At 46.2% G+C, this 13,269-nt stretch overlaps 1 protein-coding gene across 1 annotated transcript in view; it reads right to left on the minus strand.

The window, feature by feature from the left end:
- Iqck (IQ motif containing K) overlaps positions 1-13,269 on the minus strand; it is a 118,698-nt gene that overhangs the window by 68,251 nt on the left and 37,178 nt on the right. The gene's annotated exons all lie outside the window — the stretch shown is intronic.

A 13,269-nucleotide genomic window follows, 5' to 3' on the forward strand; every position in this document is an offset into this window, starting at 1 on the left:
TTGCCTACGGGTATGTATGTGCACCATGTTCCTGGTGCCATCAGAGGTCAGAAGATGTCAGATCCCTGGAACTGTGGTTATGGAACGGTTGTGAGACATGTTGGCACTGGGCACTGAACCCTGGTCTCTGCAAGAGCAACAAGTGCTCTTAACCTCTGAACCATCTTTCCAGCCCTAAAGTGGCTGATGTTATAGGAAGCGGTGGAAAGGAGTTTCTTATCTAAACCACAGCTTGCTTTGCCGTGTGTGACTCACAGAGAGGACAAGCAGGATACATTTTGAGAGAGACAACCTTAATGATTTCATAGACTAGGACAGTGCCAAGAGCACTAGGTGGTGTGACCTCATCTTGTGTGGTTAGCTATTGGGCCATCGGTTGAAGCACAGGGCACATGGCTACTGACTGAAACACTGGGCACATGGCATACTGTGTTTGTTGGGTCCCTCCGTCTACTCAAGCCCACAGCTGGACTTCAGATCTGGGTGCTCTTTTCAAAGGTGGAGGGGAAAACATAAATGTGAAAAGTTTAAGCACCGAAAGGTAGAAGCCGAGCGCATGGGGCCACAGCTCCTGCTAGCTGAACTCAGAACCCACACTGCACCCACCTCTTAGCAGAAATCTTCCTGCCTCCGCACAGCTATCAATTAGACCTGAAATGATTTCCTGGGTTTCTGAGGAGAAAGGGACAGCTATGGGTCATCATTCTGCCTTAAGAGACAGAAACAGAAATGGCCAAGAGATGTCTATGATTACTCTCCTTTCCTGGGTTCTCCTGCCTGCTGTCCCTTCTACTTCCGGTCTGGAATACAGCTGTGGGCCTGGAAATGAACAGTCCCTTTAAGTCCTGAGACCAAAACCCACACGCTCAGCCTGGCGTGGTGACTCAGCCTTAGGAAGTGGGGCAGGAAGATGAGGGGTTGGACGCCATCCTCAGCTACTTAGTGAATCTGAGGCCAGCTCGGGCCATAGGTAACCTTGCCTCAAACAAACAGACCAAACACAACTCCACACACTACAGATGATGGAGCAGGAGTTAGGAGGAGCTGGGCCTTAAGCCACTGTGCCAGCTTGGGCCTGCACTACCCCCTCCTGACATATAAGGCAACAAAAATGTCACTGGGTTTATTGCCTCTCTTCTTACCATTACATGCAGCCAAATATAGGTCTACCTAGGAAGTCACAGCGGGAAACATTCTAGGGTATTGAGTCAAGCTGTGCTGAGAAGGGAACAGCACCAGCCATCCTGTCTCTTGATTCTCCCTTCTTGTGGCTGAAACAGAAACATCAGCCTCTGCCGGAGAACTGTTAAGGGACCTGCGAAATGGAGAGTCCCTTTCTGGTTTGCTCTGCAGCACTTTCCTTTGACTTGAGATGCTCCATCCTCTAGACATGACGCTTAGGACTTGGGGACCAGGGCTAGTGAGATGGTTCAGTGGGCCCGGGAGCTTACAGCAAAGCCAAATGATCTGAGTTTGATACACGAAGCTCACAGGGTAGAAGGGGAGCACCGACCCCCACAGTCCATGCGTAAGACTCAGGAAGCCTCAGGAGCCCATGGGTTCACAGGGTCCCTCCCCCAGCAGACAAGCAGTAATGAGGGCTGAGAAGGAGACTCCTGGCACAGAGGTGCCTGCCAGCAGTGCAGGAAGCTCCAGGAATGAGGGGTGTGAGCTGCAACCCCCAGGTGGAATGACTTATGTGGCTGGTCATTGGTCCCTGATCTGGAGTAAATAGTCATTTGCCTATGTTACCCCCAGGAAAGGAGAACCCCTTTGACAGAGACTAAGAACCAAGTCAGTCTAGAGGTGCTGGAGGCCCTGTTGGTAGCCCTCCCAAGAATGCAAAGTATTCTGGAAATTTTCTCTGTCCCTCTAGATCTACCCTACCCTGCCCTGCCCTGTGATGCAGGAGACAAGCTCGTGTCACCCAGCATCCCCTACCAACCATCGGGGCCAGCCAATGAGGGATCAGCAGGAAGAAAGGAGAGAAGGGGTTGGACTGCACCTTCACCAAGATTTCTCAGCTAGTATCCTAACCCCAGTACCTCAGAATATGACCTTATTTGGAAATAGGACTGATGCAGATGGAGAGATAGAATCAGTTAATCTGAAAATGCCCTATCCAGAGAAGACAACCAGGGATCCATTAGCAGGACACTGCTGGGTAGACTGCAGTAGCAAACGCCTGATAGCGCTGTACGAGACCCTGGACCTGCCAGGTACAGGAGTCAGCGTGCCTTTCTTCCCCCACTCCTTTCTCTCCCTCTTCCTCTCCCTCCCCTCCCCCCTCCCCTCTCTGATATTGGTGGTGTGCCCAGGATGGAACTCTCAGAGCTCACAGTCTGACCCTGGCTGGGCACACTGAGATACACACCCTGTTAGAAGTGTCTTTTTTTTTTTTTGTCTCCAAGCCATCTGTGCTGAGTTGATTATTGTTTACAAAAGAGAAAGTTTCAACTGCTTTAACTACTATTTTCCAGTTCTCCAATCCTGTGCATCCCAGGCTAACCCAGAAAGCCCTTTCCACATAGGAAAGGCTGTCCTGCAGTTTCCTGGTGAACCTCAGCACCTCAGAAAGCAACCAGCCACAGACGGCACACATCTCCTTCCAGACCACAAGCTCTGGGGAGCAGAATCCGCACCTTCTCTCCTTCCATCCCTGGCTTCATCAACCACGGCGGAGTAAATAAATGAAGAAATGCAGGAATAGGTCCAGGGCGTCAAAGCAAGAAAGAGTCATGTACAAGGATGTGGGCATTTCAAACAAAGGTTTATTAGTATAATTCCAGATACAGTTCATTCATTTCCCACAATTTCGATCTCTTTTTTTGAAACAGAGTATCCCTTAGGCTGGCTTCAAAATATCTGTGTAACAGAGGTTAAATGACCTTGAATTTCTAGTTCCTGAATTTTCTCTGCCTCCCAAGTGCTGGGATTACAGGCATAAACTGCCATGCCTTGTCTGTGTGGCGCTGGGGACCAAACCCAGGGCCTCTATTACTCTAAGTAAGCACTCCATTGACAGCGACACACTCCAGCTTACCACAATATTTTCTTAGGAAAAATTCCATCTGATTTCTTTTTTCTTCTTCTCTTAGAAGCAGCAGTTTGGCTTTATAATCCTACAGAAAGCTGGCCGCATTGCTGTGAAACTGATGGGCACTGAAAAACAAAGTGCTGCTTAGGGTTTTAAAGGAAGCTTTATCGTGGCTGTTAGCGAAGAAAGCGCTCGGTGCCTGGATCCTGGAGATTATGTGCTGTCTTTTACCTCGAAGCCAACAGCTTTAACAAAGACACTGAAACACTGCCAGCCAAGGGGATAGAAATCTTAGAGAGGGCTTGTTTGTTTGACATACAATATTTTTTTCTCATTTCTTTTTAGCTCTTTGGGAATTTAGTGAGAATATTTTTGATTGCGGTCACCCTCCTCCCCTCTGTCCATCCCTCCCAGATCCAGAACCCCCTTCCTTCCCAGCTTTACACCATCATCACCACCACCACCCCAGTCCAAAGTGCTTTTTGTTTTTTTTGCTTTTTAAAGGCTGTGTAAGGAAGGGAAGGCTCCCTTCAAAAGCTACCTTAAAAGAAGAAAACACTTGTTACAACAATGCGAATATGTAACCAAGCACGAATTGCCGTCTAATGGCTTACACAATGGGGCAACTGTAAGATGCTAGTCTCCGTCTTCCCACACACCAGGCTTGTCCGCATTTCACACCCGGGAGCGGTAAAGATTCTAAGCAGAGGATACAGCCCCGCTCGCCCTATTAAATAGACCTTGACATAGCCGCATGAAGCTCATGCACAGATTTATTCGCTTTTGATGCAAAGAAATAAACTGCGAGAGATGATATTTTCCTTCGGTTCTGGGCAGGCGTGGACGTGCCCTGCATACCCAGACATGCGGAACAGTGGGGTATTGTTCAGCTGTTGTTTGGTTTAGAAATTATCTGCTGGGGAGCCGAAAGGGAGAAGGGAAGGCAACTGAAAAGCTGTGGTGTGTGAAGAGATAAGAGAGGAAGTAAGAAAAGGGAACGCTCAAGACCGAAGATGCTGGGGCTGCCGGGCTCATGGGACGTGAGCAGCTGCAAGGAATCCTTGACCGCTAAAAGGCATAAGTGTGTGTATTGTATGAGCAGGGCAAACGGGCAACCACAAAGTTAAAACACATTATTTTTGTTGTTATGTGTTAGTTTTTGAGAGTGCACAGTGAGCTATCTTTCTAGGCCCCAAATCCGAACAAAACCCCACAAAATCTATGGCTGACAGTGGATGCCAGAAACCAGAAGTTGGGCGGAGGAGGCAGGAGACCACCCGTTCCATGTCACGCTCGGCTTCACATGGAGTTGGAGGCCAGCCTGAGACAGATACAGGAGACCTGTCTCAAACCAATGTAAAGTTGAAAAGAAACGTGAAGTTGAAAGGGAGAAGGACAAGAGTCATAGGACAAGGCATATGTTATCACTGATCTGTAATTTACTTTGAGATCAGTCCCAAGCAGCACACTGGACAGACAGAGGGGAGAACTGACAGGTTGGTGGGGAGATACATCGTGAAGCAAATAAAACAAAATTTAGTTGTAACAGTTACATGTTGGGTATGTGGATTTGAAAAAAATAATGGCCAAAAGAAGATAGAAGAGGGCTGGAGAGATGGCTCAGAGGTTAAGAGCACTGAGTTCAATTCCCAGCAACCACATGGTGCCTCACAACCATCTGTAATGAGATCTGGTTCCCTCTTCTGGCCCACAGGCAGGCAAACCGCTGTATACTTAATAAATAAACAAATCTTAAAAAAAAGAAGATAGAAGAGAATATTGTTTTTAAACAAACAAAAAACACTCTGGGCAGTGGTGGTGGCACACGCCTCTAATCCCAGCACTCGGGAGGGAGAGACAGGCAGATGACTGTGAGTTTGAGGCCAGCCTGGTCTACAGAGCAAGTGCTAAAACAGACTCCAAAACTACACCGAGAAACACTATCTCAAAATACCAAAAGACAAAAAATAAATAAAAAACAAACCACGACTCTCAAAGAGTGAAAAGACACACATTAACTCATATGAGATCAAGTCATCAAGTAGCCTACACAAACATTTATGCTGAGCCCACACACAGGTGATACACTAAAGGGCTGAAGGCTGGGAAGAAAAGTGGCAAACATTTAAAAACAATGAAATCTGGATTAAATGGGCATACATAATTCTACCCCCACAGCTGGCTTTAGTGGTACACAGCTGTAATTCCAGCACTCAGGAGGCTACAGCATGGGGACTGCCTGTTTGAGGGTAGCCTGGGCTCTATAGTAATGTCCTGTCTTTAAGAAAAGGTTCACCAACATAAAGATGGATAAAGAAAATATGATGCAGATAAACAATGTGGAATTGAGCTCTGCTGTAGGGAAGAACGAAGTATGTCATTTGCAGGAAAATGTTTGCAATGGGAGATAATCATATGGGGCAAGTTTAGCCAACCTTTAAGACAAATGACACGTTTTCTTATGTGTGGTTCCTAGGTTTTATATAGATACTTAATAAATGTATCTATATAAAATGTAACAGATGGCATGAAAGTAAAAAAAGAAATAGCATCGGGGAACAATGGGATGACTGGGAGGGAGGAGTATGCGTGGGGAGGGTAGCAGGGATATGGGGAATATGTCCAAGAAAGACAAACATGTGGAATTCCAGTTAAACACACACGCATGACTTTAAAACAGAAGGAAGACTATCTGAGAAGGGGAAGGGGACAGCAGGAGACTGGGGAGGTGAGAGGAGACAAGGGAAGTGCAATATGGTCTAAGTAGTATACAAACATGCCATAATGAAATGTCATTTTATCAGTGAATAAACACCAATAAAAAGAACATTTTTCTCTACAGACATCATTGAGGCTCACCAATCAAGCTGTGCTAGAAGATCTCCCCATGGGCTCCTCACATCTTAAGAAAACATTATTTTCTATGTAAGTCATTTTGAATGGGGTCTTCTGTCACTTTCTGGAAAATCCCCCAAAGCCAGTAACTCCAGAAAATACAGAATCTTAGTTTTGCATAAACAATACCCAGTTGTTATAAATAACACCCAGTTAAAACAAAGTCATGTGAGTCTGTGCTGGTCCTTATCGCTAGGATATAAACAGGCGACTTTTATTAGCCATCGACCACAGTGAAGCGCCGACCTAATGGCGTGTGCCCAAAATATTTTCAGGGATGTGCTGATGGGAAGAATTCCCAGGTGAAGTTTACAAAGCAGCCATTAAGCCAGCTCTGTTTAATGTGGATGCTCAATTATGTTCTAATTAAGTTCTGATCTCTCCTGCTCCAATTAAGATAATCCAAAGGCACAGCTAGATGTCAAGGGACCGCTTCAGAACACTGGGCCAACTGTCATGTCTCGTATTTTCAGGTTCTTACATGGCCTCCCCTTGAGCTCTTCCCGAGGAATACAAGCCAGTCCACAGCAGGATGGACGTGAGATGGCAGCTTTTCAGCTCCTCTTTGGAACACTGATGGGCCCTTGTAACCATCATCTACCAGTTGATCTCCTGCCTTCAAACCATTTCCTTTTCCAACTCATCCAGACTCTGCCCAGGGAAGGCAACACTAACAACATGAGATCAGAAAGGCCAAGGTGAACACAGACTGTGTAAGGGGGAGGCAAGACTCTTATTTCCACAGAAAGTCCTTCATCAGGACCAAAACTCTGCAAGCCTGGCTGTACAGTCTCATTTCCAGGACTTTCCAGAGTCTGGAGCATGCCCTTCAAGGTCTGCTGACAAGAAGACACGGGTAAAAAACAGCTTTGGCAGAAGCTCCCATGATACACTTGTGCAGATCCATTTCCATTCACCTGCCCCAAACGGAGTTCACTCTTTTTCCAACCAGGACCCAGCTCCCTACAATACTTTGGTTTCTCATGTGCTAGCATTTGCCTCCTTTCAAGTAAGGCCCCTAATGACAGGATCAACAGTTCTTACTGCTTGTCACATACCCTTCTTTAATCCCAGTGGCCCTGGGGAGACAGGTACTACTGAAGCATCACCCTCCCATCCACCAGACTGGAAAACCAAGGCTCCTGGAGTTGATGGAATCTTCCCAGGGCCCCAGGGCTTGCATGAGTAGGAGAGGAGACACAAGGCTGCTTGTCTGACTCCAGAACCTTTTCTTGCATCTGGGCACCAGCACAGCCTCAGATAGCCTCCTCCTCAGACACTGGACTCATTTCTAGCCCTGCATTTCAGGACTGTGCTGCCTAGTTTCATATGGACTCGACACAAGCTAGAGTTATCTGATAATGGGGGAAAATGCCTTCATAAGATTGGCCTGTAGGTAAGTATGTGGGATATGGTGTCAATTAATAACAGCTATGGAAGGGCCCAGGCTATTATGAGCAGTGCCATCCCTGGGCAGCGGTTCTGGGTTCTGTAAGAAAGCAGGCTGAGCAAGCCATGAGGAACAAGCCAGTAAACAGCTCCCCTCTATGGCCTTTGCTTCAGTTCCTGCCTCCGAGTTCCTGCCCTGATTTCCCTGGATGATGGATAAGCTGCAAGTTTGTCCTTCCTCTCCAAGTTGCTTTTTGTCATGGTGTTTTAACACAAAATAGAAATGCTAAGACTAGGACCAAGTAACTTTTTTTTTCAAGTTAGCTTTGTTATTTTATCATTACATTTCCCAGTAAATGCCAAACTGAGCTGACACTAAAGTTAAACACATTTTCTTACTAAATTCTCACACATATATTCTTATATAAAGCAATTGGGATCATTTGTATTTTAAAGAGGAAGAAACTAAGGCTTAGGGAGATTAAGGTCACAATGCTTTCAGGTCATCCTCTCACACAGCGGCTGTGGCTGTAGCAACTTGAAAGGTCCCAGCTAGGCAGACAGCGAGCACATTTGTAACCCCAGCACTCCGGAGCAGAGAGGCAGGAGGAGTAAGTCTAAGGCAGCCTGGGCTGCAAACTCTGTCTAAATAAAATTCAGTGGAGCCCATTGTCATTCTCTTTTTCCAGTGGTTTCCACTGTACAGACAAGTTTCCAGGAGCAGACTGATCCTGAGAGGAGCAGAGGTCCCAAGGCTGACTCTGCTGTGTTGATAAATGGCCCTGCTGACAAACGACCCTCTAAATAATTGTGTTTGCATCATAGCTGGTGCTGCTCTCAGCTCTAGCCACAGAAACTTCCTTCTGCAGTGGGCGACAGCTGAGAGCGTGCTGACTCTAAGTCACTGAGATCTCTGCTGTGGCTGAGTCGTCTGCATCAAACTCCTGCACCCCAGGCTCAGGGAACATTGAAGAAAAGGGGATAGAAAGAAAGCAAGAGCCACGGATGGGAGGAAAGCTGCGAAATGCTGATTTCTGGACATGACGTGGCTATTGTACTAACAGCAGCGGTGACCTGCACAAGATAGGCCAGTGTAAATCCCAGGACGGATGGAGAAAGGCCCCGAGGTCCCACTCCTAGAAGAGGAGCGACTGGCAGTCAAGAGCTGCTGGGAGAGGGAGGGTCTCTCCTTTGGGGATATGGCCACTGGAAGCTCATGCTCCAGTCAATGGCCACATGTGCATGCATTAAGTATACTCAAGAGGTTATTAATAACACCAACACATAAAAGGATATAAGATACCGTGAGGTGGAGTAAGGCCCTGGGGGGCATTGAAAGGAGATAGCGTTAGGTGGTATGATCAAAATATATCGTAAAAATATATGAAACATTCAAAGTACAAATAGAAAATATTTTAAAGAAGGCTGGGGTACGTTCAGGTTCTTTGGTTTTGTTTGTTCGGTTTGAACACACACTGTAATCCTAGCAGCCCCTCATCCCCGAAAGGGGTCTTCACAATGCATTTCCAGCCACTGAGCTCATCGTTATTCCCAACAGTTCAACCTTGAGTCAGTGTTCTCAACCTTCCTAATGCTGTGACCCTCTAATACAGTTCTTCATGTTGTGAGGACCCAACCATAAAAATATTTCACTGCTACTTCATAACTGTAATTTTGCTACTGTTACTAACTGTAATAAAAATATCTGATATGTGACCCCTATGAAAGGATCATTTGACCTCTGAAGGGGTCGCGACCCACAGGTTGAGAACCCCTACTTTAAGTTTCACTGACATGTATCATTTTTTAAAAGGGGGTTATTGATTGAGAATCCCTTTATCCAAAATGCCTGGGACCAGAACTGCTCTGAGTTTCAGAATTTGGGGTTCTGTGAATATGTTGGAATCGAGCCAAGCCTAAACATGAAAAAAAATTAATTTATGTTCCCTACACACCTTATGCATAAAACCTGAAATAATTATACTTGATATTTTAAAATACTTTAAATGTCAGTTTCATGGTATATGTCTCAGTCAGGGTTCTACTGCTGTGATCAACACCATGACCGAAAGCAGCTTGGGGAGGAAAGGGCTGATTTGGCTCACACTTTCATATCGTAGTTCATCACTGAAGGAAGTCAGGACAGGAACTCAAACATGAACCTGGCGGCAGGAGCTGAGCAAGGGCCATAGAGAAGTACCGCTTAGCTTGCTCCTCATAGCTTGCTCAGTCTGTTTTCTTTCTTTTTTTTTTAAAGATTTTATTTATTATGTATACAGTATTCTCAGTATTCTGTCTGCATGTATGCCTGCAGGCCAGAAAAGGGCACCAGTTCCCATTACAGATGGTTGTGAGCCACCATGTGGTTGCTGGGAATTGAACTCAGGACCTTTGGAAGAGCAGGCAGTGCTCTTAACAACTGAGCCATCTTTCCAGCCCTCAGTCTGTTTTCTTATGGAGCCCAGTATTACCAGCCCAGGGATGACACCACCCACAATGGACTGGGCCCTCCTCCATCAACTACTAATTAAGAAAATTTCCCAGCTAAGATTCTAAGCAATAATGGAGAGGGTACCTTAACTGCCTTTCCCCTGCAATCAGATTGATGACCACCTTAATTGTCATCATAAAACCTTCATCCAGTAACTGATGGAAGCAGGTATAGAGATCCTCAGCTAAGCACTGGGCTGAGCTCCTGGAGTCCAGTCATAGAGAGGGAAGAGTGATATTATGAGCAAAGGGGCCAAGACCATGATGGGAATATCCACAGGAATAGCTTACTCGAGCTAGTGGGACTGACAGCTGGGGAACCTGTATAAGACTGAACTAGGCCATCTGAATGTGGGTGACAGTTGTGTGGCTTGGACGGTTTGTGGGACCACTAGCTGTGGAACCAGTATTTATCCCTAGTGCGTGAACTGGCTCTTTGGAGTCTATTTCCTATGGAGGGATTCCTTGCTCAGCCTACATACAGGAGGGAGGGCCTTTGTTCTGACTCAAGTGCTGTAACAGACTTTGTTGACTCCCATGGAGGCCTCACCCTCTCTGAGGAGTGGATGGGGGATGGGATAGGAAGAAGATGGGGGAGCAGGAGGACAGGAGGGAGAGGGAACTGGGATTGGTATGTAAAATAAGATTGTTTTAAAAAATTTTTAAAGAGAAAAAGAAAGAAAATTGCCTACATGCTTGCCCGCAGCCTGATCTTATGGAACATTTTCTCAGTTGAGGGTCCCTCCTCTTCGATGTTGACATAAAACCATCCTGCACAGTATACAACTTTCCCCTGCGGCATCGTGTTGCTGTTCAAAGTTTCAGATATTGGGGCTGAGGATAGAGCTTGGCTGATATAGTGCTTGCTTGGCATGCAGGAGGCCTTAGGCTCGATGTCCAGCGTTGTTCGAGCTAGGAGCGGTGGCTCATGCCCATCATCTCAGCACCTGGGAGGTGGAGGCAGGAGGAGCAGAAGTCTAAGGCCAACCTGTGCTCGAGACTGAGAAGAAAGGAGTTACACACTCTGGGGGTTCACATTAGAGACGCTCTGCCTGGGGACGAGGGCAGGAAGAGTCCTTCCTTGTCTGTATATGCTATCTAGAAAGCAGGGTGGAGTGGCATGTGCCTGCTTCAAGGAATCTTTTTCTTAATTATATCTTAAGCAGGATGCCATCCACCATTCACTCAGACAAACCTACAGACAAGAAGAAGAACCAAGAGGGAATAAAACTCCTCTTAGAGACTTTGTTTTCCAAACAGTTAATGGATGCTAGGTGTTTTTTTTTTAAGTTACTTTTTATGGTTTAATGTGGATGGATGACTTTCTGCATGTATGTCTGTGTGTCACATGTGTACCTGGTACCTGTGAAGCATGTTGCATCCCCTGGATCTAGATGGTCTCTGAATGAAAGGAGGACATGACTGCTCTGAGGTATGGTTGAGGAGAGGATTGTAGGAGTCCAGACTCAACCAGGCCATGAGAGGACAGGGGGAGGGAGGGAGAGAGTGAGAGAGAGAGAAATAGAGAAAGAGAGAGAGGGAGAGAGAAAGGAGAAGAGAGAAGAAAGAGCAAGTGGACCGAAAGGAGGAGGCAAGAAAGAACATGGCCAAAGGTTATACAGGAATGAGCAGCTGGAGGAGGGAACGCAAAGCCCCTGGGCTGGAGAGGTATATGGTAGGAGCTATGGTGAGAAGAGGTGCCACCGGTACTGAGTGGGCCTGGAGGTCTGCACGCATTTCGGTATGCTAAAAGGCACCACAGCTGGCCATCTGTCCCAGGTTTCTGGCAAGTAGGATTTGACAGTTTCGAACCATCATGTGGGTGTTGGAAACAGAACCTATGTCCTCTGGAAGAGCAGCCAAAGCTGAGCCATGTTTCCAGCTCCTGAGTAGGTTCTTTTCAAACATTTTATTTCTCTCTCTCTCTCTCTCTCTCTCTCTCTCTCTCTCTCTGTGTGTGTGTGTGTGTGTGTGTCTGTGTCTGTGTGTCTGTGTGAAATGAACAAATGAACACACAGCCAAGACTGGAAGAACATCCCAGGCAAGTCGAGTCCTGATTGCTGCTGATTCATAGAAAAAATGATGAGCTAAATAAACAGCCACAATTTTAAGTCACTAATGGAAGCTATTTTTGTGGTCAAAAGTTAACTGATGCTGTTTGTGTTTAACAACTGAAACACAACTTGTGGTACAGTGATGATATCCCCCATCTGGCAGTCGGTCAAGACTGCTACCTCAGCCATCTGGCAGAAAGCCATGCCCCTGCAGACAAAGCTCCAAGCCAGAGGAGGAGAGTCATACCACGAAGCCACTGCCCTTCGTTTGTGAAAGAACCCTGGGGTCACCCTTGGGACAGGACCGTTGGATTTTGTCTTTAAAGCCTTGTTCTCAAAGTTGGACTTTGATTTTAGAAACAAAGACAACTTCCAGCCAAGTCTGGGGAACAAAGTGGTCAATGCTCCTTTGTTAAGACGGGCACAAGAAAAGGAACACGACTATAAAGTTATAATAAGGTTTTGCTTGCATGGTTCACAAGCTGGGTCTGACAGCAGTTCGAAGAGTCATCATGGGAACTGTTTTTTTCTTTGAAAAATTAAAACCATTAAAAAATTTTAAATTTGGTATATAGAAAGTATACATATTTATAGGTTATCTCGTGGTGCTTTTGGTATCTATCTGTTCATATGCAGTGCACAATGTTCAAATTAAGTTAAACATATCTCTCTGTTCACATGGCTCACTTCTTTGCATTGCATAGTGGGACATATTTCTTGCACCAATGGCCTTGTTACCTTGATGAATGTTGGCTCTGGAGCCAGAATGCCAGGTTTAGACCCTGGCTCTTCCTCTTAGAAGTCTCGTGAATTAACTGTGCATTTCTCTGGACCTCAGTTTCTTCAGTCACAAAGTAGGGAAGATAAAGCCATCCGGATTCTTGGAGGTACACTGAAGATGGCATAAGGCTGGGTTGGGGCTCACTGATAGTGTTTGCCTCTTGTGCAGGAGGCCCTGATCTTAATTCCCAGCGCCATGTAAAACTGAGCGCTGTGGTACATAGTGGTAATCCCAGAACTAAGGAGGTGGAGACAGGAGGATCAGAAGCTCAAGGTCATCCATTGCTAGGCTAGCCTGGGGTTCATGAGTTCCAGTCTCGAAACACCACTATCACCAAAACAAGATGGCAATATAAAGCAGTGTCATGGTTAGGATGATATGGGATGATATGATCCCCAGATCTCCAGCGTTAGAATGCTCGATTCCCCCATTTAAGGAGGCTTGGAGGGTGTGGCCATACTTGAGGATGTGTCACTGAGGGCTTGAGTTGAATCTTTCCGTTTCCTGCTTGTGGTTTGAGAAGTGAGTTCTCTGATCCAGCTCCAGGCGCCATGTCTTCTACCCGCTGTCCCCACCATTATGGATGCTAATCCTCTGAAACTAGAAGCTCAAAATAAATACTT

The sequence above is a fragment of the Microtus oregoni genome, unplaced genomic scaffold (genome assembly GCF_018167655.1).
Source record: "Microtus oregoni isolate MIOR12 unplaced genomic scaffold, Mior012 000016F_ref0000370, whole genome shotgun sequence".
NCBI lineage: Eukaryota > Metazoa > Chordata > Mammalia > Rodentia > Cricetidae > Microtus > Microtus oregoni.